General features: G+C 42.9%; 1 protein-coding gene and 1 pseudogene across 6 annotated transcripts in view; one reads left to right on the top strand and one right to left on the bottom strand.

Annotated features, from left to right (window-relative positions):
• The window catches only part of LRRK1 (leucine rich repeat kinase 1), a 135,238-nt gene that overhangs the window by 61,063 nt on the left and 49,987 nt on the right, over positions 1 to 24,188 (top strand). The gene's annotated exons all lie outside the window — the stretch shown is intronic.
• LOC122706549 lies at positions 1,593 to 24,028 on the bottom strand (annotated as a pseudogene).

Below are 24,188 nucleotides of genomic sequence, written 5' to 3'. Positions count from 1 at the left end.
ACTTTGGCTTTTCTCTGTACTGAAACCGTCTTGACATCGTCTCTGAATATTTGGTTGATGGGGTTGTGGTCAAGCACAGCTCCGGTAGGAGCTTCCTGGCTCTGCTCTAATCTGGGCTCCAGGACCTCCATCTGGTTCCTTACATCTCTGGGTCTTGGTTTCCTCATCTACTGATCTTTATCTAGTTCTTCATATAGTTCTGAAAGTTTTTGGTTCATACTCCTGGTTTATGGCTTTATAACCCATTTGGACCTATTCATTATGTCAAATATCTGCCTTAACCCCGTCAAAGCTTCTGTCCTTAAGATTGGGTTTGTTGGCTCTGCACATGGCCACACTTCTCTTTTTTCCTTTGCATCCACCTTTATGAGCTTTCCCAGCCTTTATATTCAGTTTTTTCTTTGTCTTAGGTGTATTTCTTATAAACAGCATTGTGTTTTCTTCACTTTAAATTATAATGATATTTTATTTTGCATAGTCACAGTATTTGACACTTCAAAAAAAGACATACCACTGATAAATTAAAAAGTGGATATACTTGTCAAAGTTACAGCAGACATAATGTTTAGCTGAGAATCACTTCAATAGCATAAGGCTCTAAAGGTGCCAGATAAACCAATACTTGTTTGGAATAAGATATGCAACTTTCTTAATGACAGGCTTACAGAAGAAGTCCTGGTTCCATGTGGTCAAGGTTACAGTCATAAAACCTAAAGTTTTAGCACAATCGTGCTTCAGACTGAATTTTAAATAGTTATGATAGTTTACACAATATGTGATGGACTGCCTTCTGCAAAAAATTACAACTTGAAGACTTCTTTCAGGCATTACCAGTATCCAACATGTGTACATTCTGAATAATTCTGAAAAGAGCAAAATTAATAGGTTCTGACATTCACATCTGACATCTCAAGTTTTATGACTGGCAAGTCTTAATGCTCCTGGACTTTGGGGTGTACAAGGTAGCAATATTTTAAATTTGTTTAAGTAGGATCTGGGGAAAATTAAGATCAAATGGGCATACATTTCTTGACTATATAGTGCCACTAACCCTCAATTAACTCTATAGGGATTGGTTAAGCATCAAAAGCTAAAGTAATAGATTTTTATGTTAAAATGTAAATACCAGTTACTCCATACTAATAACACTTTAAAGTCACTAAACTAAGTATTTCCCTTGTAGAGATAACACACAGAAATTAACTGACAGAACAGAAACAAATTATGAAAAATGCTAATTACCTAAATGGATCCATGTTCACCCTTTGTGTCTATTTCATATATTCTTCCCACCCACCCCACTCCAAAAAACGTTCAGATTATTACATCCAAAAGTAATCTATTCCTGAATTACTTTTCAAGAGACAAACCACCCTATAGTGTATAAGCTACTTAAGTCTGCACATCCTAGGATGCTGCACTTCTATTGTCCTGGCTCTATAATTTGGAAATCTGCTCAGGTTTAGTCTCCTTTTAGAACCTTTCCAAATAAACAGAATTTGTGATACTTAAATTCAAAGATGGTACAGATTATGTGACACCTCCTTTTTTGGGGATTAAATGAAAATCACAGGATTCTGTGCGGCTAAAAACTAAATCTGAGTTACTCGTGTCTGGCATTGTGTAAATATATTTTTAAGTTCATTTTGTTGGACTTCTTTAACTACTTCAGGTTCTGCGGGGCTCTTCTGAACATTTGCCACTGCAAACTTTATCCCCTGGGTTAATCCAGCTTGGGTAATGTTAGCAACCTGTTCTGTGAAACTTCAAACCTTTGCAAAGGGAGAGACTGCTCGATTGCTCCAGCTCTCTGAAGGAGAAAGAGTTACATGAAGCCCTGTCTCAAGTTCAAGCATGCTGGATTTGGAGCTGGTGGTCTTTTGAGATACAACTGACTGCCCTAGTTCAACTGACACAAACTGTGGCCCTGTTGCAGAAAAAGACACATCTAATTGAGATGGTGGAGAAGGTATCTGTTTCCATTGATTTGATTGAATTTCTTCATGAGAAACTTGATTAGTCATTTGATTTCCTTTCTTCCTATCCTGCTGAGAAACAGATCTGGTTTCTGATAGCCTGATAATTTTGTTTTGTGCATCTTGAACAGATCCGTGACAGCAAATATCCACAGGCTTGGCAAAGCCAGTCAATGTGTATATGATGTCAGCAGAAGGACCTTTCTTCAAAGAAGACTCGTGGCCTTTTCCAAGCCCACATTCATGAGTGATAGTAACCTCTGAAGGATCATGAATGCTTATATCAGTGTTTCTAGTAAACTAAGGTTTGCCTAATTGAGGTGCTGAAGCAATAATACCACCATTAGGAAGAAATAGTCTACTGTCCCTACACTCCCTGAAGAGTTAGCTAGCTGCCTGTCTTCATCAGACTTAGAATTTGTATGGAATTCATCAGAGTGGTATGAGTCATTATCTGAAGACATTTCTCCATCTGACTCTGCCTGGGCTTTATTATCCATCACACTTGCATTTTCCATGGTTTCAAGACTACTATCTGATTTCCAAAGGTTTACTTTTAAGTTTGGTTTTAGAAAGTTAACTTTCATTTCAGAGTTTATAAAGTTTTTGAACTTTCATGGATTGCCAATATTTACAGTGAATTTGGTCTGTATCACTTTTTTATTTAGAGATGAAAATTTACTCATTAAAAACTTCACCTGGGCCAAAGAGCCTTAGTTTTGAGAACTGATGCCAGTGATGTCTTTGAGGTTTACTGATTTTTCTCTCAAGTTCTCTCTATTGTAGGTACTTCTAACCTCATGGCTTGCTTGGTGATCTGCAGCATCTCTGCAATGCACTGAAGGGTATCTTTTCCATCCTCTTCTGGATTGTGCATTACAGCTCTCAGTGTGTGATAACAGCCACTTGCTTCTGTATATCTTCAGTGACATCTCATGCAGGACAACTTTGGCTAACCAAAGAGTGGGTTCAGGACCTATTTCTATTTTTCCCAGATCTACCAGACTTAGTTGTTGATACTGGTTTATTTTGTCAACTTTCATCATCATAACAGATCACGAAGTAGACAGAGTTAGAAAGCAGTAATGTAGCATCAATGAGGATGTGCTCTTAAAACTGTCCTTTGAGCCAAGTCATAAAAATTATCTCATGATGCGTAATATGAAATAAATTCTACACCTACTAATTAGTGTTACTTCATCCTAGCTTCTTTTTTGACACTAATGTTTACATCTGTCAAACATGATCTCAGTCAAAAGCAGCAAGTCCAGAAGGAAAAGCACTTAGCATATAACAGTTGAGAAAAATGTCTGCCCTTCCCCCACCCACATTTTTACCAAAGTATAAGCTTCAGTAAATACTTAATTTTCCTCTCCACCACCCTCCACCCCACTTAAACAGAAAAAAACAAAAACAACAACAAAAAAAACCCAGACATTTTTTTAAATGTAGACAAGAAAAGAAAGGAAAGCTCTTTGAGTGCTTCCCCACCCCCACGCCTGAAGGAAGGGCTGCCAGTCAGACAGCCTTCCTTCCTCCAGCCCCTCATGCAGCCTTGCCCCCGCAAGGGTCATTAGGCGACATAGACAGGAGGCTTTATTTTTTTTTTTTTTTTGGAATTAAAGAAATTAAGATTTATTGAATATTGCTAGTTTTCTTTTTTTTTTCTTTTTTTTTTCCATTTATTTTTACTAGTTGGAGGCTAATTACTTTACAACATTGTAGTGGGTTTTGTCATACATTGACATGAATCAGCCATAGAGTTACACGTATTCCCCATCCCGATCCCCCCTCCCACCTCCCTCTCCACCCAGTTCCTCTGGGTCTTCCCAGTGCACCAGGCCGGAGCACTTGTCTCATGCATCCCACCTGGGCTGGTGATCTGTTTCACCATAGACAGTATACATGCTGTTCTTTTGAAATATCCCACCCTCGCCTTCTCCCACAGAGTTATAAAGAACATTACAGCATACTAACACATATATATGGAATTTAGAAAGATGGTAATGATAACCCTATATGCAAAACAGAAAAAGAGACACAGATGTACAGAACAGACTTTTAGACAGGAGGCTTTAAAAAGCAGTGATTTACAGGACAAATACAGCCTTACAGGAACTTTAACCTGCACAAAGGAGAAAGATCTTGAAAGTCACCACCAGGCTGCCACCTCAGGCTCGGCCCTCGGCCCTGAGGCTGGGCGGGGAGGAGCCCCGAGGCGTGTCCCTCTGGTCAGTGCTGTCTGCTCTGTCAGCGAGTTACTGCAGTCAGAGCTGTCTGCACCAAACCCAGTGCCTGTAGCGACTGCCTGTATTTTCAGTTTTGTCTTTGTCTTTGGTGTATTTCTTGTAAACAGCACTGAGTTTTCAATCCCAACTGAGAGTATGTCTTTTGAAAGAGGAACACACCTAATTCACATTTTTGTAGGACCTTTCATATTGGTTTATGCCTTCCATCTTTGGGATTATGCATGCGTGCTAAGTCCCTTCAATCATATCTGACTCTTTGTAAACCTATGGACTATAGCCTGCCTGGCTCCTTTGTCCATGGAATTCTCCAGGCAAGAATACTGGAGTGAGTTGCCATGCCTTTCTCCAGGGTTTCTTCCTGACTCAGGGGTTAAACCCTTGTCTCTTACATCTCCTGCATAGACAGGTGGGTTCTTTACCACTAGCACCACCTGGGAAGCCCCTTTTTGATTACATACACTTCTATTTTTTTTTCTATTTCGCTAAAGTCCTTGACTATGTGAATCACAGAAAACTGTGGAAAATTCTTGAAGAGATAGGAGTACTAGACCACCTTATCTGCCTCCTGAGAAATCTGTATGCAGGTCATGAAGCAATAGTTAGAACCGGACATGGAACAATGGACTGGTTCCAAATTGGGAAAGGAGTATGACAAGGCTGTATATTGTCACTCTGATTATTTAACATATACAGAGTACATCATGTGAAATGCTGGACTGGATGAAGCTCAAGCTAGAATCAAGACTGCCGGAGGAAATATCAGTAACCTCAGATATGCAGATGATACCCGCTGTAATGGCAGAAAGTGAAGAGGAACTAAAGAACCTCTTATTGAAGGTGAAAGAGTGAAAAAGCTGGCTTGAAATCCAGCATTCAAAAACCGAAGATCATGGCATCCAGTCCCATCACTTCATGGCAAATAGAAGAGGAAAAAGTGGAAACAGTGACAGATTTTATTTTCTTGGGCTCAGAAATCACTGTGGACATTGACTGTAGCCATGAAATTAAAAGATGCTTGCTCCTTTGAAGGAAAGCTATGACAACTCTAGACAGTGTATCAAAAAGCAGAGACATCAGTTCTGGTTCAATATGGTAGAGTAGAAGGATGTGCGCTCATCTCCTCCTGTAAGAGCACCAAAATTGCAACCAGCTTTTGAACAACCATCAACAGGAGGACACTGGAACCCACCATAAAAAAGATATCCCATGTCCAAAGACAAAGAAGAAGCCACACCAAGATGGTAGAAGGGGCACAAACATGTTAAAATCAAACCCCATACCCACTAAATGGGTGATCCACAAACTGGAGAACAACAACACCAAAGTTCTCCCACTGCTGTAAAGGTTTTAAGCCCCGTGTCAAGCTTCCCAGCCTGGGGATCCAATAAAGGGATTGGGAATCCCTAGGGAGTATGACTTTGAAGGCCAGTGGGACTTGACTGCAGGATTTCCATAGAACTGGGGGAAACATAGACTCCAGTCTTGGAGGGCAAAATAAAATTGTGCATGCACCCAGACCCAGAAGAAAGGAGAAATGACCCATACAGGAGGCTGGACCAAAACTACCTGCTGGGGTGGGATGCCTCCTAGGTCAGGAGGGGTTCACCACAGGGACATGGGCACTGCAGCAGCAGTCCTGGAAGGTCCCTCTTGAAGTAAACCCTCTTGGAGGTCCCCATTAACTCTGCCATAGAGTTTGTAGACCCGAGGGCTGGTTCACCAGGCCAAACAACTAACAGGGATGATGGTCAACCCCATCCATCAGCAGATAATTGGGTTAAAACTTTACTGTGCAAGGCCCTGCCCACCAGAGCAAGGCCTAGTTTTTCTCACCCTGTCCCTCCCATCAAGAAGCCTACAGAAGCCTCTTAGCTTCATCCACCAGAGGGCACAAAGAAGAAACAAGAAGAACCACAGTCCCACAGCTAGAACAAAAACCACATTACAGAAAATTAATCAGGATGAAATAGCATAGAATTATGTATGTCTCAGATGAAGGGACAATATAACCGCCCCCCCAATAAAAGCAACTAACTGAAGTGGAGATATGCAGCCTTTCAGACAAAGAATTCAGAATAATGATAGTGAAGGTTATTCAGATATCAGAAACAGAATGAAGATGCAAGAAGTGTTTACCAAAGATCTAGAAGAGCTAAAGAGCAAACAAACAGATGAGCTAGAAGGAATCAATAGCAGAATAACTGAGGCAGAAGAACAGTTAAGTGACTTGGCGGACAGAATGGTGGAAATCACTGCCACAGAACAGAATATAGGAAAAAGAATGAAAGAAAATGAAGACAGCCTAACAGACCTCTGTGAAAGCATGCTAGTCGCTAAGTCGTGTCTGACTCTTTGCGATCACAAGGACCATTGCACACTAATAGCTGAAAACTTCCTGAACATGGGAAAGGAAATAGTCAGCCAAGTCCAGGAAGCACAGAGTCCCAGGAAAGATAAACCCAAGGAGGAACATACTGAGAAACGTGGTAATCAAACTGACAAAAATTAAAGATGAACATAAAATATTAAAAGCAACAAAGGGAAAATGATAAATAGCATACAAGGGAATTCCCATTAGGTTATCAGTTGATTTCCCAACAGAAAAAAGCCAGAAGGGAATGGCACAATATATTTAAAGTGATGAAAGGGAAGAACCTGCAACCAAGAAAGACTACCCAGCAAGACTCTCCTTCAGATTTGATGGAGAAATCTAAAGTTCTACAGACAAGCAAAATTTAAGAGAATTCAGCAACACCACAACAACTTTACAACAAATGCTAAAAGAGCTTCCCTAGGCAGAAAGCACAGGAGAGGGAAAAGACCTACAGAAAATAAGCCCAGAACAATTAAGAAAATGGTAATAGGATCTTTCATATTGATAATTACCTTAAATGTAAATGGATTAAATGCACCAACCAAAAGACATAGACTGGCTGAGCGGATGAAAACGTGCACGTATGCACTTCCGCTGACCGCATCACTCTCCTTGACCACCCCTCTCAAATGGTGTGTGGTTATTTTATATTGTTAGGCTAGTCATGTTCCCATTCTGGCTTGCAGTTATAATTATCTTTTACTTTTGTATGGCTATTGATTGTGAAACTGATAAGCATCTTTTACCATTGTGATTATGTAACTATTATTCATTAAATACCATTGTATCATGATTGGTCAACAGAGAAGTAGTAGAATTCTGTATCACCAAAATTACCATTTAATAGAAAAACCTGTAATCTCTTTTTAAAATCCAGATTCATATCAGAATTTTCTTGGAATTTTTTGAAAAATACAAAGGCCCAAGTATTGCTTTTTTCCTCCAAAGTGCCAGAGATGTTTCAAATGAGGAGCCATGTTTAAAAACAACTGGACTATGATGATCTTTTATCCAGTTTGTTTCACTTCTTCTATTTCATATTCAGTGCTCCCATTTCATTTAGTTTATGTTTTCCAATTTCTCCATCTTTTCTTTTTTTATGTTCTTTCTCAAGCCTTTATTAAGCATTGCATAAAAACTTTTGTATAAATATATATAAATTGTATGTATAATATATATATTTTAGGAAACTTATGAATTTTTGCCTAACTAAAAAATTTATAACATTTTGATTCCTCTTGTTTGCCTTAGTATGACTAAAATGCTAGATTTCTAAGTTAAAATAGATATAGAATAAGCAACAAAGGTTTACTGTATAGCACAGGGAACTATACTTAGTATCTTGTAATAACCTATAATGGAAAATAATCTAAAAAATAATATATGTGTATATGTATAAATGAACCATCTTGCTGTGTACCTGAAACATTATAAGTCAACTGTTTTGTTGTTGTTGTTCACTCAGTCATATACGACTGTGCAACCCCAGAGATTGCAGTATGCCAGACCTCCCTGTCCCCCACTATCTGCCAGAGTGTGCTCAAACCAATGTCCATTGAGTCAATGATGCCATCCAACCATCTCATCCTCTGTCGTCCCTTTCTCCTCTGCCTTCAGTCTTTCCCAGCATCAATATCTTTTCCAGAGTCAGCTCTTCATATCAGGTGGCCAAAGTGTTGGAGTTTCAGCTTCAGGATCAGTCCTTCCAGTGAATATTCAGGATTGATTTCCTTTAGGATTGATGAGTTTGATCTCCTCACTGTCCATGGGACTCTCAGGAGTCTTCTGCAGCACCACAATTCAAAAGCATCAATTCTTCTATGCTCAGCTTTCTTTATGGTCCAACTTTCACATCCATACATGACTAGCTTTGACCATATGGACGTTTGTCAACAAAGTGATATCTCTGCTTTTTAGTATGCTAAGTTTGTCATAACTTTACTTCTAAGGAGCAAGGGTCTTTTAATTTCATGGCTGCAATCAAATATCCACAATGATTTGGAGCCCAAGAAAATAAAGTCTGTCATTGTTTTCATTTTTTCCCTATCTATTTACCATAAAGCAATGGAACCAGATGCCATGATCTTAGTTTTTTTAAGGTTGAGTTCTAAGCCAGCTTTTTCATTCTCCTCTTTCACCTTCATCAAGTTGCTCTTTAGTTCCTCTTCCCTTTCTGCCATTAGGGCGTCCCTGAAGCTTAGTTGGTAAAGAATTCGCCTACAATGCAGGAGACCCTGGTTCAACTCCTGGGTCAGGAAGATCTGTTGGAGAAGGGATAGGCTACCTACTCCAGTATTCTTAGGCTTCCCTGGTGGTTCAGCTGGTAAAGAATCTGCCTGTAATGCAAGAGACCTGGGTTTGATCCCTGAGTTGGGAAGATCCCCTGGAGAAGGGAAAGGCTGCCCACTCTAGTATTCTGGCCTGGAGAATTCCATGGACTGTATATTCCATGGGGTCACAAACAGTCGGACATGACTGAGTGACTTTCACTTTCACTTCACTTTCATCTGCATATCTGAGGTTATTGGTATTTCCTCCGGCAATCTTGACTCTAGTTTGAGCTTCATCCATCCTGGCATTTCACGTGATGTACTCTGCATATAAGTTAAATAAGTCAACTATATGTCAATAATATATATATATATATATACACATATATATGTATATGTGTATATGTATATATGTATATGTATATGTATATGTATATGTATAAGAAAGAAAGAAAAAGTAGAGACCTCGCTTTGCTTACAAAAGTCCGTATAGTCAAAGCTATGGTTTTTCCAGTAGTCATGTACAGATGTGAAAGTTGGACCATAAGGAAGGCTGAGTGCCAAATAATTGATGCTTTCAAATTGTGGTGCTGGAGAAGACTCTTGAGAATCCCTTTGACTACAAGGAAATCAAACCAGTTAGACCTAAAGGAAATCAACTCTGAATATTCATTGGAAGGACTGATGCTGAAGCTGAAACTCCAATACTTTGGCCCCCTGATACGAAGAGCCAATTCATTGGAAAAGACCCTGATGCTGGGAAAGGTTGAAGGCAGGAGGAGAAGGGTGTGGCAGAGGATAAAATGGTTAGACAGCATCACCAACTCACTGGACATGAATTTTAGCAAACGGGGAGACAGTGGAGGACACAGGAGCCCGGCGTGCTGCAGAGCATGGGGTCACAGAGAGTCAGACATGACTCAGCGACTGAACAGCACCATTTCCTTTTTACCTTTTTCTTTTCTTAGTATTTATTTACTTATTTATTTGGCTGCTTAGGGTCTTAGTTGTGACACACGAGATCTTTGGTCCTTATTTGTGGCATGTGGGATCTAGTTCCCCGACCAGGAACCAAACCCAGGTCCTCTGCACTGGGAGCTCAGAGTCTTAGCTACTGGACCACCAGGGAGATTCCTTTTTACCTTTTTCTAATCATTTCTGGTTTGCAAGTTTCTAGAGAACACTGGTATCTGTTTTCCACACCTTCTTACCTCTCTGTACCTTGGCTCGTCTCAGTTATAAACAGAGGTAGTTACAGTATCTACCTTGGAAGCCAGCTGTGCACTTAGCCCAAGGCCTGGCACATAATAAGTCTCAATAAACATTAAACATCAGCTTCATGTTGCAAAAGAAAGTAATGATCATCTAACCCTTACATGTGTATAGTGTTAAGTGTTTTTCCCAGCACTTTCTTATCATGTTTGAACCATATAACACGTCAGTAAGAATTGCAGGAAGTAGAATTTGTTTAGCAGATGAAAATATTGAGGTTTAGAGATATTCTGTTACTTGTCTGAGAACAGAAAATATTAAGCAGTGATGCTGAGACCAGAATCTGAATCTTTGTAACTTGGGGATTTTCTCATTTCATAATCCCTGCAGTGTACCCCTCAGGTGTTTCATGTAGATCAGTGGTTCTTGCACTTTTCTGTAATTGGAGTCACTGGTGGCTTTTAAAAATCACAATGTAAAAAAAAAAAAAAATCACAATGTGCAGGCCACATTGTACAACTATCTAAATCCAAATCTATAGGATGGGACCTGAATCAGTAGTTTTTTAGAAACTTCCCAAGTGATTCTAATATGCACCTGGTGACTTTCATTTTTTTGGTTTAAGGTTAAAAGCAGAAGTGGTTGAGATCTGTGTCTGTGATCTTTTCAACTGGTAATTCCTGCTAAGTTGCCAGGGTAGGAATAGAGCGTGCACGTGATTATTGCATTCTGTAAATGAGAACGCAAAGACAAGACACAGTTGCTTTTCTTCTCCTTCGCTCTCTTGGGTAGAATCGGAAGAGAAAATGAAATTGCAGTACAGCCTGAGTCATAAGGACTTTTTGGGCTTCCCCAAAGTGGGTGGTGTTTCTTTTTTATTATTATTATTCAAGTGAATTTCACACTCAAGCACCTTGCATTAGGTGCGTTTGGCTGCTCGGATTGCTGACCTATGACAGCACTTTCCTTCTGTGCTGCCAGCAGAAGAGAGAGGTTTAGTGCGGGGTGGTCCAGCATCGGGAACGATGACTCAGGAACCAGAGGTATGTGCCCTGACCTTCCCAGGTGTGCAGGGGGATTGGACTGGCATTTGGGGTTTAGAATATTGGACTAAGGCCGGCATCAAAAGGGTACTTGGCTGCCGTGTGTACACAGCCTGAAAACTCTGTCTTCCTGGCCATTCATGGCAGCGACCTTGCTAAGGCAGTCATCTTGTTTCCTTCTGTTTTTGTGCTCTGCCTTCCCCACCAGCCAGTTGGTATTTTTTAATGGAATTGCTGCCTCTGTGGAAGCCAGGGCTTGTTGAGGTTCCCCCACGCCTCTGTGTCAGGCCCAGCCTAGTTCTCAGGCTGCCAGAATCTGTCTCTGCCGGCAACCGGGAACGGCTGAGAAGCCCATGTTGATTTTCCACTGTCAGCGGGCAGTTAGGTTTTGATGGTGTTTGGAAAGGAAAGTCTGAGAGCCTGCATCACATGGTCTGGATGCATTTTTCAAAGAGCAAAAGCGAAGCCAAGTCAGACCTGACCAAAATCGTTCCTAGCTCTGGCTCCCGAGTGCCCCTCTGGAAAGTCATCCAAACCCTTGCCTGGATGTTTAATGAGCTGGCCTGTGTTCGTGGTGGCCATCCTGTCAGTGTTTGCTTTGTTGCCATGAGAAATAACACTTTGGTGTTGGCATGGCCAGAAAGAAACAGATGCCGGGAGGCCAAGGCAGGGCCTGGACTTGGCACGGTATTTGTCCCATTCAGCAGTGAGAAGGCTGGGCTGGAGGGCTTGCTGAGCTGGTCTGAGTGCTGGAGTAAGTGGATTAGAACTGAAATTTTTGAAACTACCCAATTGGGAACTTACTAATTTTCTTTAGAAGTCTCTAATGATGACAGATCTGATAGTGAACCTAGAGAAGATCATTCATTACACCTACTACACTGTCATTATTACTGCTGACACTTTGGATCAGCTCTGGCTTATGATGCACCCTGCATATTTCTGGTGACTGGCCGTCTAGATGCTGGTGTCTGTGCCCGAGCACAAAGAGCCTGGCTGCATTTGGGAGCTGAGGCCGCCCTTCTCAGGCATCAGGGTGGTCTGGAGGGTCCAAGGACGCACACGCGGGCACTCGGAGGGGCACCCCCGCAGCAGGGCCAGCTGCTCAGCTCTGCTCCGGCCGTCGTGAGCAGCTGACCGAGGGCCGCTGGCGCTGGGGGAGGTAAGGCTTCTGGGGAGCTTCCCTGCCCCAGTTAGGCCTGGGGTTTGGTATCAGGGTCTTACCCGAGAACTGTGAGCTCTCCAGGGCATCTTGGCATCTGCACCTCGCGCCTTTTCTGCTCCTTGCAGCCTTCTCCAGCGGGCGGTGTGGCTGGCCGGAGGTGCGCAGCAGCGCGGGGGTGGGGGGCGGCCTGATGGCGCGGGGTTCTGCCTCCTCACCGCTGGCTTGTGTGAGAGGAGCGCTCACCTGCCCTGTGAGAGTTACTAAATATGAGACAAAACTTAGAATGGTCATGGCCTCTGTCATCCGCTCCGCTTTCCATGGCCCTGAAATTCAGCCGATGATCCTGCATGTGTCTGTTTTACCTAGTTTCTGGATGCCACAGCTTTCTCCACCCTCATGCCCTGTTCACATGCTTTCCCTATGGAATAAACTTGCCACTGTGATGCCGTCCACATGGTGAGTGCTTCCTAGAACTGGAGAACAGACAGTGAGGGTCACACAGGAGAACAGGTGAGCCAGGGAACCCTATAACCTTCCAGGCAGATGTTCATGCTGGGCGTCCCATTAGATCATCAAACATAATACAAAGCAGCAGTTATACAAACCACTTGCATTTAATTTACAATGGAGAAAATGCTTCATAGAGATACAGAAATACTACTCTTTGGAATATGTGACAAACTAGAAAACACAATAAGGAAAGGATAAGAGAAGAAAAGGAAACATTATCAAGTGTCATTGAAACTATTGGATATCAGCATTGTTGTGCAGTCCCTAAGTCATGTCCCACTCTTTGCAACCCCACAGACTGCAGCCTGCCAGGCTTCCCTGTCCTTCACTCTCTCCCAGAGTTTGCTCAAACTCATGTCCATTGAGTTGCTGATGCCATCCAACCATCTCATCCTCTGTTGCCCCCTTCTCCTCCTGCTTTCAACCTTTCTCAGCATCAGGGACTTTCCCAATGAGTCGTCTCTTTGCATCAGGTGGCCATAGACAAGTACATTCATAATTATGCAAATTAATCCCAGACAGGTAAAAGTTAAGCATTTGAAACTCATTAGAATACATTTTAAAAGCACATTTATTCCAGTTATAAAAGAAAATGATTACATTTCAAAACTTTAAAGGTATATCAAGATGTATAGTCACAAATGAGCTAAATGATATATATTAAAATTAATTATAGTAAAAGGTAGTAATACAGTAAAATATAGCTTTACTATAGTATACTAACATAGTAAAATATAATTTTTAAATAAATATTAAAAAGAAAAACATTAGAAGATAACTTGAGAAAAAAAGAACTGACAGAAACTGAAATCCAAAAAAAGTAACAGATGCAAGTACATGTCAGTTGATAATTGAGTTTAATTCAGTCAGTGTTTGTAGATCACCTACTAGATGCTTGGCACTCTTCAGTGCCCAAGCCAGAACCATGGCTTGCAAATGGCCTTGGGGAAGAAGTTCAGAGAAATGAATGGTTAATTTACGTAAGAGAAAACACAGACAGTAAATCATGGCATGGAAACATACAACGTTATTGGAAACTACAGAAATAAAAATTAAAATAAATTGAAAATGCTGTCACATACCTGTTAAACTCACAAAAATAAATATAAATGCTGAGTAAGACACTTGGCAGCGTCAAAGAGAAAGGGACACCAAAGCCTTGCTGCTGGCAGTATAAATTGGTTCCATATGTGTGGAAAGTAATTGGCATCATGTGACAAAAGCTATAAAGCACTTTTCTCCCAGAGAACAGCTCTGAATTTGGTATTTCCTTTTTGAAAGATACCTCTAGGACATAACTCAAAAGGAAAGAAAAGTAATTGCCACAACTGCACTGTTCAAAGCATGGCTATTTATAAGAAGCTAGGAGAAAACCCCCACTACCCAGCAGCCGGGGAACTGCACCGCTCGTACTTTACCCAAAGGCGGGCACTGCCCAGCAGGGACAGCGGGCAGCCTGCCCGCGCTCAGCACCACGCCACCCCACCAGCTCGCCACACCTCAGCCCCAGGCCCGGGAAGGCTCCCCTAGCCCACAGGCCGGGTCACATCCCTCGTCCATCTCTGAGAGCTCCCTGCCCTTTTATTCATAGCACTTAAAGTTTGGGGTTGTCCGTTCGGGTGATATTCTTGTCTAATGTCAATTCCCCCCTTTAACTGGAAGCTTCTCCAAAGCAAGAATTTGTCCTGTTTTGCTCACTCTGTATTTGCCCCTCAGTGTAGGGCCTGGAACAGGGTGAGTAGATGGTTGCTTAGATGGATGGCTGGAACACAGGTGGGTGGATGGATGGATGGGTGGGCTCCCTGGATGGATGCATGGATGAACAGGTAAATAGATGGGTGGATAAATTTTTATACATGTAGTAACCTTCTGTTTACATAGGACTTTATGGCTGACAAAGTACTTTGCAAAACATTCTACTTTAATCATCTGTACAAATCTATGAAGTAGAAATTGTTGTCTTAAAAATTGAGGAGACAGTTCTCTCAAACAGTAACTTGAATAGGGTAGTAATTGCAGAGATAGTATTTTTATTTCTTGTTTTTTTCTTTCTCTCGAATTGCTATTGGCAAAATTCTTAAGTTGGAAGGAAGATTTTTTGGTAAATTTCCTATTTTTAAAAGGAATGACTGAAATACTACAGGGAAAAAAGCACAATGTTGATTTAAAAGCAGACCTTGTGTACCTATTTTTAAGAATTTTAGTGAAGAAAAATTGATAAATTTTAATATGTTTTGGCATTTAGATGATTCAAAGAGGACCACTTTTCTTTAACAAAATGTGCTTGATGGTTTTCCAGAAGTTAGCCCTGTGCTCTTTTCTTGGTATAGACCCTGCTTGGTTGGAGAACTGAAACCTTTGAGTTCAGTTGTTGATTTCCATTAGAGAAAATTTTGTTACAGTTTTTGCATCCATGGGTGTACATGTAGTTGACTTAGAATTTTAATGGCTCTTGCAGAGTAATTGGTTTTGCTCATAAAATGAAGTGAGTCTTCTGTTAAGGAACCATGTAACACAGAGACAATTTGTTCTTTGAAAGATTGGATTGAAAAAGAGCTATATTGAATTAGGAGCCTTTGGAGAGTGATCCTTTATTTTCCTTGTTTGTCTCATATACACTTTTTTCTCTTACTGTGTCACTTTGAGAACTTTTTATTTTGGAAGTAAATCTTGCATTTCAACATCATTATTTGTTTTTTTAGCTCTGGCTGAGGACATCTCCCATAACTTAAACATTATTTTCCAGTGGGTGATGGATTGTCATTTTTATTCTTAGATTATTAAGGTACTTTTATTTTTCACTTAGTCATTATCAATTTTATTATTTTCAAATTATTCTAAAATTGGTTTTATTTAGCAACTTCCTTGTTTTTATTTCATTTCGGTTGTTATATTTTTAGTCTAATTTCATTTCCCCACTTTCTTTTAGCTTTTCATTCTAAGCAGGGCAGGGCTAGTTTGTGATGCTTTACTTTTTCCTTTTGGTAACTGTTATCAGAGTTTTTGTTACAATTACTTGTGTTGCTTTTGTTAGTCTAAAAATATATTCTACTCTTGTAAATTGGTTTTTCTCTCCTGTGGTGGTGGTGGTGTTCATTGTTCAGTCATGTCCAGCTCTTTGCAATCCCACGGACTGTAGCCCACCAGGCTCCTCTGTCCATGGGATTCTCAGATAAGAATACTGGAGTGGTATTGCTGTGCCCTCCTCCAGGAGGTGGAATTCTTTCCTACCCAAGAATTGAACCCATATCTCCTGCATTGCAGGCAGGTTTTTTTTTTTTTTACCCCCTGAGCCTCTTGGGAAGCCCAAGCTATTCACCAGCCCCACCCAAACACTACTCATCAGTGCTCCAAAATGGTCAAGAGCGGTGTGTGTGGTAGTCACTCAGTCGTGACCAACTCTTTGTGACCCCATGGACTGTAGTCTGCCAGGCTCCTCTGTCCATGGAATTCTCCAGGTGAGAATACTGGAATGGGTTGCCATTCCCTTCTCCAGGGGGTCTTCCTCACCCAGGAAAGGAACCCCGGTCTCCTGCTTTGCAGGCAGATTCTTTACCAGCTGAGCCACAAGGGAAGCTGTTTTCTCTCCTAACCAAGCATTATTTGAAAGGGCATTTTTAGTGTCCAAATAATTGGATACCTTTCAATTCTGCTTTCATCATTGATTTCTACCTTTACTTTTCCTTCATGCAGGAGGCTTGCCTTTTCCCTTTTTTGCATTTACTTTTGTTTCTTACTCAGAATACAATCAATATATGTGCAGGTTCATACTGACTTGAAAACAGAGTTTGTTCTCCTGGCCCCTACTCCCATTCTTACCATAATGTCTAATTTTATAATTCTCCATTCATTTTTTTGCATATGAGACCTATCATATTCTGCTAATATTTTTCTAAAATTTTCATGAGTTTGTTTTTTATGAATTTGTCCTGGATTGGAACCCAGAGATTTAGCATGGTGTGTTTTGGGGCTTCATCATCATTAAGGCACCTTGATTATCTCTCCTAATGCCTTTGAAATCGTGTCAGCTATTTCATGGCCATGTGACTGAACGTGGTGTCAATTGGAAGGGACCAGACAGAACATTAGGCTCCTGATGTGAACTGTGATCCTGGTTCTCTTACCTTCAAGCAGATTGCCTCACTGAGACTGTTTGTGTGCAAATTGTGCCTGAGCTTACAGGGTTACTGTGAGGGACATTTGAAAACGTTCTGTGTATGCCTTGCAAAGAGTTACCAGGAAGGTATTATCATGCCATCACAGCTCCACTTCCAGAAGGTTCTCCAGGGTTCAGGTTTGAGTGTGCCCTAGGAGGCAACAGACTGTTCCGTGTTGACTTTAGGATTGTTTATAAGTTATTTCTGTGCTTACATTTCGCATTGATCTGGCTTGCTTGGTTATGTTTCCCTTTTTTTCCCTTTGTCTGAAATTATATTGGCAGCTAACCACCACTGATTCTGACGTTTACAATATTTTTAGCAGGAGGGCTTTTGTCAGAAGTGATTTCATTTTTTTTTCTCTCTTACTAAGTCATTTAATGTAATAACTGAGTCATCTAATTAATCTTTCTTCTGAGCTTAGAAGGAAGGCTATCCTCCCCTTTCTCTTTTCCTCTCCTTTTCCTTACCCCGTTTATTGTCCTCAGGTCATTTTCAAAATTCTCCTTTTTCATCATAGAGTCCTCCTAGGCTTTTCCCTAAATTAATAACTGGTATCACTGTCCTTTCACTACATTTTTATTGTGTTTCTAATCTATTTATTTCAAGAGGCATCCCTGTGGCTTTCAAGAATATCTGCTTATTTCATTTCCTTTCTTAATCCGTGGGCTTCTGTTGGTGGAATGTTCTGGATTCTCAGGTCTTGATTCTCCCATGGTCACTAATTCGTTACCATGTGTATCAGTGCCAGTGTAACAAAGTAACAAACACGAGCTGGCTTAGAATAACGGGAATGTGTTGTCTCAAGTTCTATAGGCTGTGCATCTGACTCAGGGTGTAGACAGGGCCTGTGCTCCTTGTCACAGCTCCAGCGGAAGAGCCTTCCCTGCCACTTTATAGCATCCAGTGGCTACTGGCAGTCCTGGGTGTCCCTTGGCTTGTAGACCCATCACTCCAGTCACACGCCATCCCCCCACCCTGACTTCTCGTCTTTTCTCTGCACGTGTCCACCTCTGTGTCTCACCTCCCCTTTCCATAAGGACACCATTCACACTAGGGCCTGCCTTAATGACCTCATTTTAACTTGATTACCTCCATAAAGACCCTGTTTACACATTAAGTCAAATAAGCTTATTTTCATGTATCTTTTGCCAGGACACAGCTCCTCCCATGACACCAGCCGTGACTGTTACTCCACTGCTCTTGGCCTAGTCCCCCTCCGTGGTGGTCTCTCATGCACAGGCAGATAGCCAAAGCCCAGGCTCCTACTCCTCCCTCCACTTTCACCACCCACCCTCTCCCTCCTGAGGGCCTATCCCTGCCAGGTGCGCGGACGTGGGCAGGCATCCGGGAGCCTTGCAGGGGGGGTTCTCCAGGCCGTGGCTGGGGGCGCGGTCAGGCCTCGCTTGCCATGGCCCTCACCTACACAGGGAGACTGGGCCAGAGCTGCTGTCTCCAGCATGCTGATCTCCTGTCCAGCTGACTCCCCATCACTCAGAGCCTCCTCTGACAGTCTGGGCTCCCAGAGACACTTGCAGGCTTGAAATTTACCACTAACTTGTTGGCCTCCATGCACAGACCCCCTTCTGCAGTCACTGACGTCTCTTGGGGGGGCCTAGGATTTGTCTTCAGATTCTGCAGCAGACTCTGCTGCCCTGGGCGCCTTCATTCTTAGGTTTCTTTTCGCTTGTTCTTCAGACCTTTTAGTGAGTCTGTTCCTCTCCAATTACACCCATTGGATTTGCACACCTTCAGCTGTCTGGTGCTCTGAATACTCCTTCACAGTCAGAAGGTAGTTCTTGTCTTACTGTCTATTTCAACAAAGAACCGCCACCCAGGAGTGTGCTTACTCACAAAAAGGAAGTCTTAGGTTCTCTGTAGTCCAAAGAAAGAAAGCAAAGATGCTCAGACATGTCTGACTCTTTGGGACCCCATGGACTATAGCCTACCAGGCTCCTTCGTCCATGGGATTTTCCAGGCAAGGGTACTGGAGTGGGTTGCCATTTCCTTCTCCAGGGCATCTTCCCAACCCAGGGACTGAACTCAGGTCTCCCAAATTGCAGGCGGATTCTTTACCATCTGAGCCACTAGGGAAGCTCCTATGTAGCCTAGGGATCCATGAATACATTTTAGAACATTCTATGTATTTCTCCCCCATTTTAACTCTTGTATCTTGACTGAAAATACTAATTGCACTGACTGCCTTTTTTGTGTCATGCCTTGCTGCCATTGAGTTCCCCTCTGTCCCCTCAAGGGACAGTGAGATGAAAAAATGAGAAGGGACACAGATTCTGCTTTGTGGGTTCCATGGAGACCTAAGAAGAAGGCAGCATTGGAGCTTGCTTTGGTGGGGCTGTTCTCAAAATTGCAGAGGCACGTCCTCCCAGTGCTGGAGCAGAGAACCCTTCTCTGTGTCCGTTCAGGGCCCAGTTGCCAGCCCCTCAGCTCTTTAGGTTAAAGCAAGCCTAAAAGCACTGTCAATTTCAGGCTTCATAAATGATTATATTCTTCAACCATAAGGGTTGCACCAAAATAAAAGCCAGACCACCTGACCTGCCTCCTGAGAAGTCTGTATGCAGATCAGAAAGCAACAGTTAGAACTGGACATGGAACAACAGACTGGTTCCAAATAGGAAAAGGAGTACGTCAAGGCTGTATATTGTCACCCTGCTTATTAAACTTATATGCTGAGTACATCATGCGAAATGCTGGGCTGGATGAAGCACAAGCTGTAATCAAGATTGCTGGGAGAAATATCAACAACCTCAGATATGCAGATGACACCACCCTTATGACAGAAAGTGAAGAAGAACTAAAGAGCCTCTTGATGAAAGTGAAAGAGGAGAGTGAAAAAGTTGGCTTAAAACTCAACATTCAGAAATCTAAGATCGTGGCATCCGATCCCATCACTTCATGGCAAATAGATGGGGAAACAGTGGAAACTGTGAGTACTTTATTTTTGGGAGCTCCAAAATCACTGCAGATGGTGACTACAACCGTGAAATTAAAAGATGCTTGCTCCTTGTAAGAAAACCTATGACCAACCTAGACAGCATAATAAGAAGCAGAGACATTACTTTGCTGACAAAGGTCCATCTAGTCAAAGCTGTGGTTTTTCCAGTAGTCATGTATGGATGTGAGAGTTGGACTATAAAGAAAGCTGAGCACTGAAGAACTGATATTTTTGAACTGTGGTATTGGAGAAGACTGTTGAGAGTCCCTTGGACAGCAAGGAAACTCAACCAGTCCATCCTGAAGGAAATCAGACCTGAATATTCTTTGGAAGGACCGATGCTAAAGCTGAAACTCCAATACTTTGGCCACCTGATACAAAGAACTGACTCATTGGAAAATACCCTGATGCTGGGAAAGATTGAAGGTGGGAGGAGAAGGGGATGACAGAGGATGAGACTGTTGGATCGCATCACGAACTCAATGGACATGAGTTTGAGTAAGCTCCAGGAGTTGGTGATGGACAGGGAAGCCTGGTGTGCTGCAGTCCATGGGGTTGCAAAGAGATGGACACGACTGACCAACTGAACTGAACTGAGTTTCTGGGCTTTAGTTGGAAGTTTTCCTTTAGTCTTGAATCCTCAGTTCTAGGAGTTGGCCCATTCCCCAGTTTCTTCTACCTTCTACTGAGAACAAATTATTAGCCCCACAAGCCGTCTGCCAAAAGGAACCGAGAGGGTGGGCAGAAGTCTTGGGAGAAGCAGTGTGCCAGAAACCTGGGGAGTGTTTGGGGCAGACTGTGGAGGTGCAGGGCTGTCCGGGGCAGGAGTTGAGATGTTCTCTGCAGACAGACTGCAGTGGGGGAGGCTGTGGGGTTTGAGCAGACCTTGAGAGTTTAGAGTGGTGGATACGGCTAGAGGCAATAGTAGATGGATTGTTGGTCCCGGTGGCTTGCCTCTTTTCAGCACACAAACATTTCTTGAGTGTCTGCTGCACGCTAGGCACAGTGCTGAGCTTCAGAGGTTGTCACACGAGGCCTAGCACTAGAGATGCATGCAGTCCAGCTTCTGGAAGGCCACACTGCCTCCTGGGGCAGAGGAGATGGAGACGACCCTTGGGCTGACTTAGCGCAGCATGGAATCCATGGGTGGTTTCCTGAAAAGGGAGTTGAGCCTGACAGTGCCTGAAAAAGTGCTCACCCCCACTCAGCTTGCCCAAGGTCTCACATGGGGTGAGTTAAGCAAACACAGGACTCGTGTCCCTGAGGCAGAGTCCCTGCTCCTTATGCAGTTCTAGGCTGCAGCTCCAGGATCAGAGAGGCTGACAGGAAGAGATGCAGGAGGAAGACTGCCACTGTCGGGACACAAGGTCTCGGCTGGTTCCCCAAGGATGTCTAATTGATTTGTGTCGTAATTGGTTCATGTCACCATAGTAACCTGAGTTGCACCTGTTGTTTTATTTATTTTTGATGGCCCTTACAGAGTTTTATTTATAAAACTTTCAATCGACACCTAAGGTCTGTTATTTAAAAGCAAACCCAGTCTCCTTTTCACTTTGCATTTGACCGCTGTATCAGTTCAGGTGACCTGAATGGCCACACAGGGCCATACAGAGTGGAGAGAGTCAGACTGTGATCTGGACACCTTGGATCAACAATGGATGCTGAAACCATGGGATGAACTGATGTAGGAACAGAAAACATTCACTAGTCTCAGAATATCACCCCCTCAGATTGCTAGTTAATCACAAAGAGTACAATGTGACTTTGTGGCGCAGAGGTAAAGAATCTGCCTTCCAGTGGAAGAGATGCAAGAAACTCAGGTTTGATCCCTGGGTCAGGAAGATCCCCTGGAGGAGGAAATGACAACCCACTCCAGTATTCTTGCTTGGAAATTCAATGGACAGAGGAGACTGGTGGGCTACAGTCCATGGGCTCCCAAAGAGTCGGAAACGACTGAGTGTGCACACACACGCACACACGCAAAATGTGGCATTACAAAGGACAGATCCCTTAACCAAGGGATCAGACTTGGCATCACCATTAGTGAAATAACCTGGCATCAGGTGCCCTCTTGTGGAGTTCAGTTAGTAGGAATGAACATTGAGATTTTTGTCAAAAATGCTTAACCTGAATCTAAACATTAGGAAACAAAATTCAGATTATGGGATATTCTACAAGACAACTAGAATGACTTGAAAACCTACAATGCCAAAGTTTAAAAGGACAGCGAAAGGCATGAGGATTCTTCTAGATTCAAGAAAAGTAAAGAGACGTGACAACTAAATGCAGTGTATGATTTTTGATGAGATCCTGGATTAAGATGCAGAATAGTAATAAAAGACATTTCTGGAATATTTGGACATGGAGTACGGATTTGATAATGTGGTACTGATTTCATTTCTTCAGAGATAATTTTGGTGTGAAGTGCCATGGTTACTTTCAGATGACGCAGCAAAAAATGAAAAGTGTGTGTGTGTGTGTGTGTGTGTGGAGAGAAAAAGAAGAAAAATGTGGCAACATAGTAACAGTTGGTGAATCTAGATGAGGTATGTATGAATGGGTATGCATTGAACTGGTTAAACTTTTCTGCAGTTTTGAAATTTTTCAAGATAAAAAATTATGGGGGGAAACAATAATGACAATAAAAACAGGCCTACAGTTCAAGCTTGACTTGTCTAAAGTAAAACTGAGACTAAAACTCCATTCTCTTGACCTAAAATCCAGTATACCACCATCTCTCTTCATCAAGGTGGATGGAGAAAGACAGGCAGACAGAGACAGGGCCCCCATCTCCTTGGTTCAAAACCCAGAACTTTGAGAAGGAACAGCCTTTCCAATCCTGGCAAGTTAGCCAAGGAGACGAAGACTGGGCGCACACGCCACCTTGTGACCAGCTAAGGGAGTCTATGCTGCCAATTTTGAAAGTGAACTTACCTCACGTTATTGGTGTCTTTCCCAGTTGCAACATTTTCCCTTCAGTGAAGCACTAATTCTTGGTTCTCTAATTTTCTGATATGGATTTCCAGCTGCTTTAGAGAAACTAGCCAAAAGAGCCGATTTCCTTTCCCCAGAAACCTCAGTGAGCCCCACATTCTTGAATGACCAAGAAGAGCAAAGCCCTGCTCATGAACATTTAACCAGATCCCGTTTACCACCATGTGCCAGCAAGCTGCTGGCCTTTCTGACCCAATCAAATGAGAAAAGCAAAGGAGATTTGTTCAGCGCTTTCGGTAGCGAGTCAGCCACTGTCGCTCGCCTTTTGTCAGAAGAGTGGAGAGGCTTTATCACAGACAAGGGCAAGCCGCCAGGTGTGCCCTGTCTGGAGGCTGTTGGTGGGCAAGCTGGAGGCAGTGACTTAGAAGGGGACATCCTTCATGACTGGTTAGGGGAGCATGTTTGACTTTCCCTAGTTAGTTACAGCAGTTGTCTTAGCATAGGGCTAGAGAACCCTTCTCACCTGAAAGGAAGGATCATATAATTTATACTTTATTTCTTTAAATAGAATGAGTCAACCTCTAGGTCAAGTTCAGTCTCTTCCTTCCCACAGTGTGTTCCTTAGACCAACAGCTCTGGCATCACCTGGGAGCTTGCAGGAAATGCCAAATGCCAGGCCCCACCCATGACTCACTGCAACGCCTAGTAACAGTCCAGGAAGCTACAGGGTAACTTCTGTAACAGTTGACCCCAAATGTCCGGGACTCGTCTGAGAAGTGACTGCTTCCCTAGTTTTGTCCCTGCTTCCAGTTTAGATGAGGGGGTTATCAGTGTCCTGGTAGGTTGCTGCAGGTTTTGTGTCAAAGTCCTCTTTTTCGCATGTGCTCTGGCCGTTGCCTGTGTGTTGTCGCTCACCCTGGAAGTGGTGCATCCACAAAGCACCCCGCACGGTGTGAGCACATGCAGACACTTCTTACCCTCATCACGGGGAAGGGTGACCTGAAGGGAGAAGACCCAGGTTTGGGTCTCCGCCTTCTTCTCCTGGCTGGTGCGGGTCATCCAAGCTGGGGTGGCCTCTTCTGCACAGAGCAGGGGCCGTTCCTGCTGTGTGTCCCGCCTGGCTGTGGTCAGCCCTCTAAGGGGTGACGCAAAGCCCATGTGCCCCCGCTTGAGTCTGGAGAGCATGTTGCTGTGTCTGCAGAGATGCCCTCGAGAATATAGGTGCCCCCGAGTGCCAACGTGCTCCCAGTGCTCCTGATCTCTCAGGACTCCGCTGAGACGAGCAGGCAGACTCACACTTGGATAAACCATTGCTTTATCCCAAGTCTGCATGAGCCCGGGGTTC

This window comes from Cervus elaphus, chromosome 13 (genome assembly GCF_910594005.1).
Source record: "Cervus elaphus chromosome 13, mCerEla1.1, whole genome shotgun sequence".
NCBI lineage: Eukaryota > Metazoa > Chordata > Mammalia > Artiodactyla > Cervidae > Cervus > Cervus elaphus.
The sequence above is the reverse complement of the archived record's forward strand: the minus strand, read 5'-3'. Positions and strand labels throughout refer to the sequence as shown.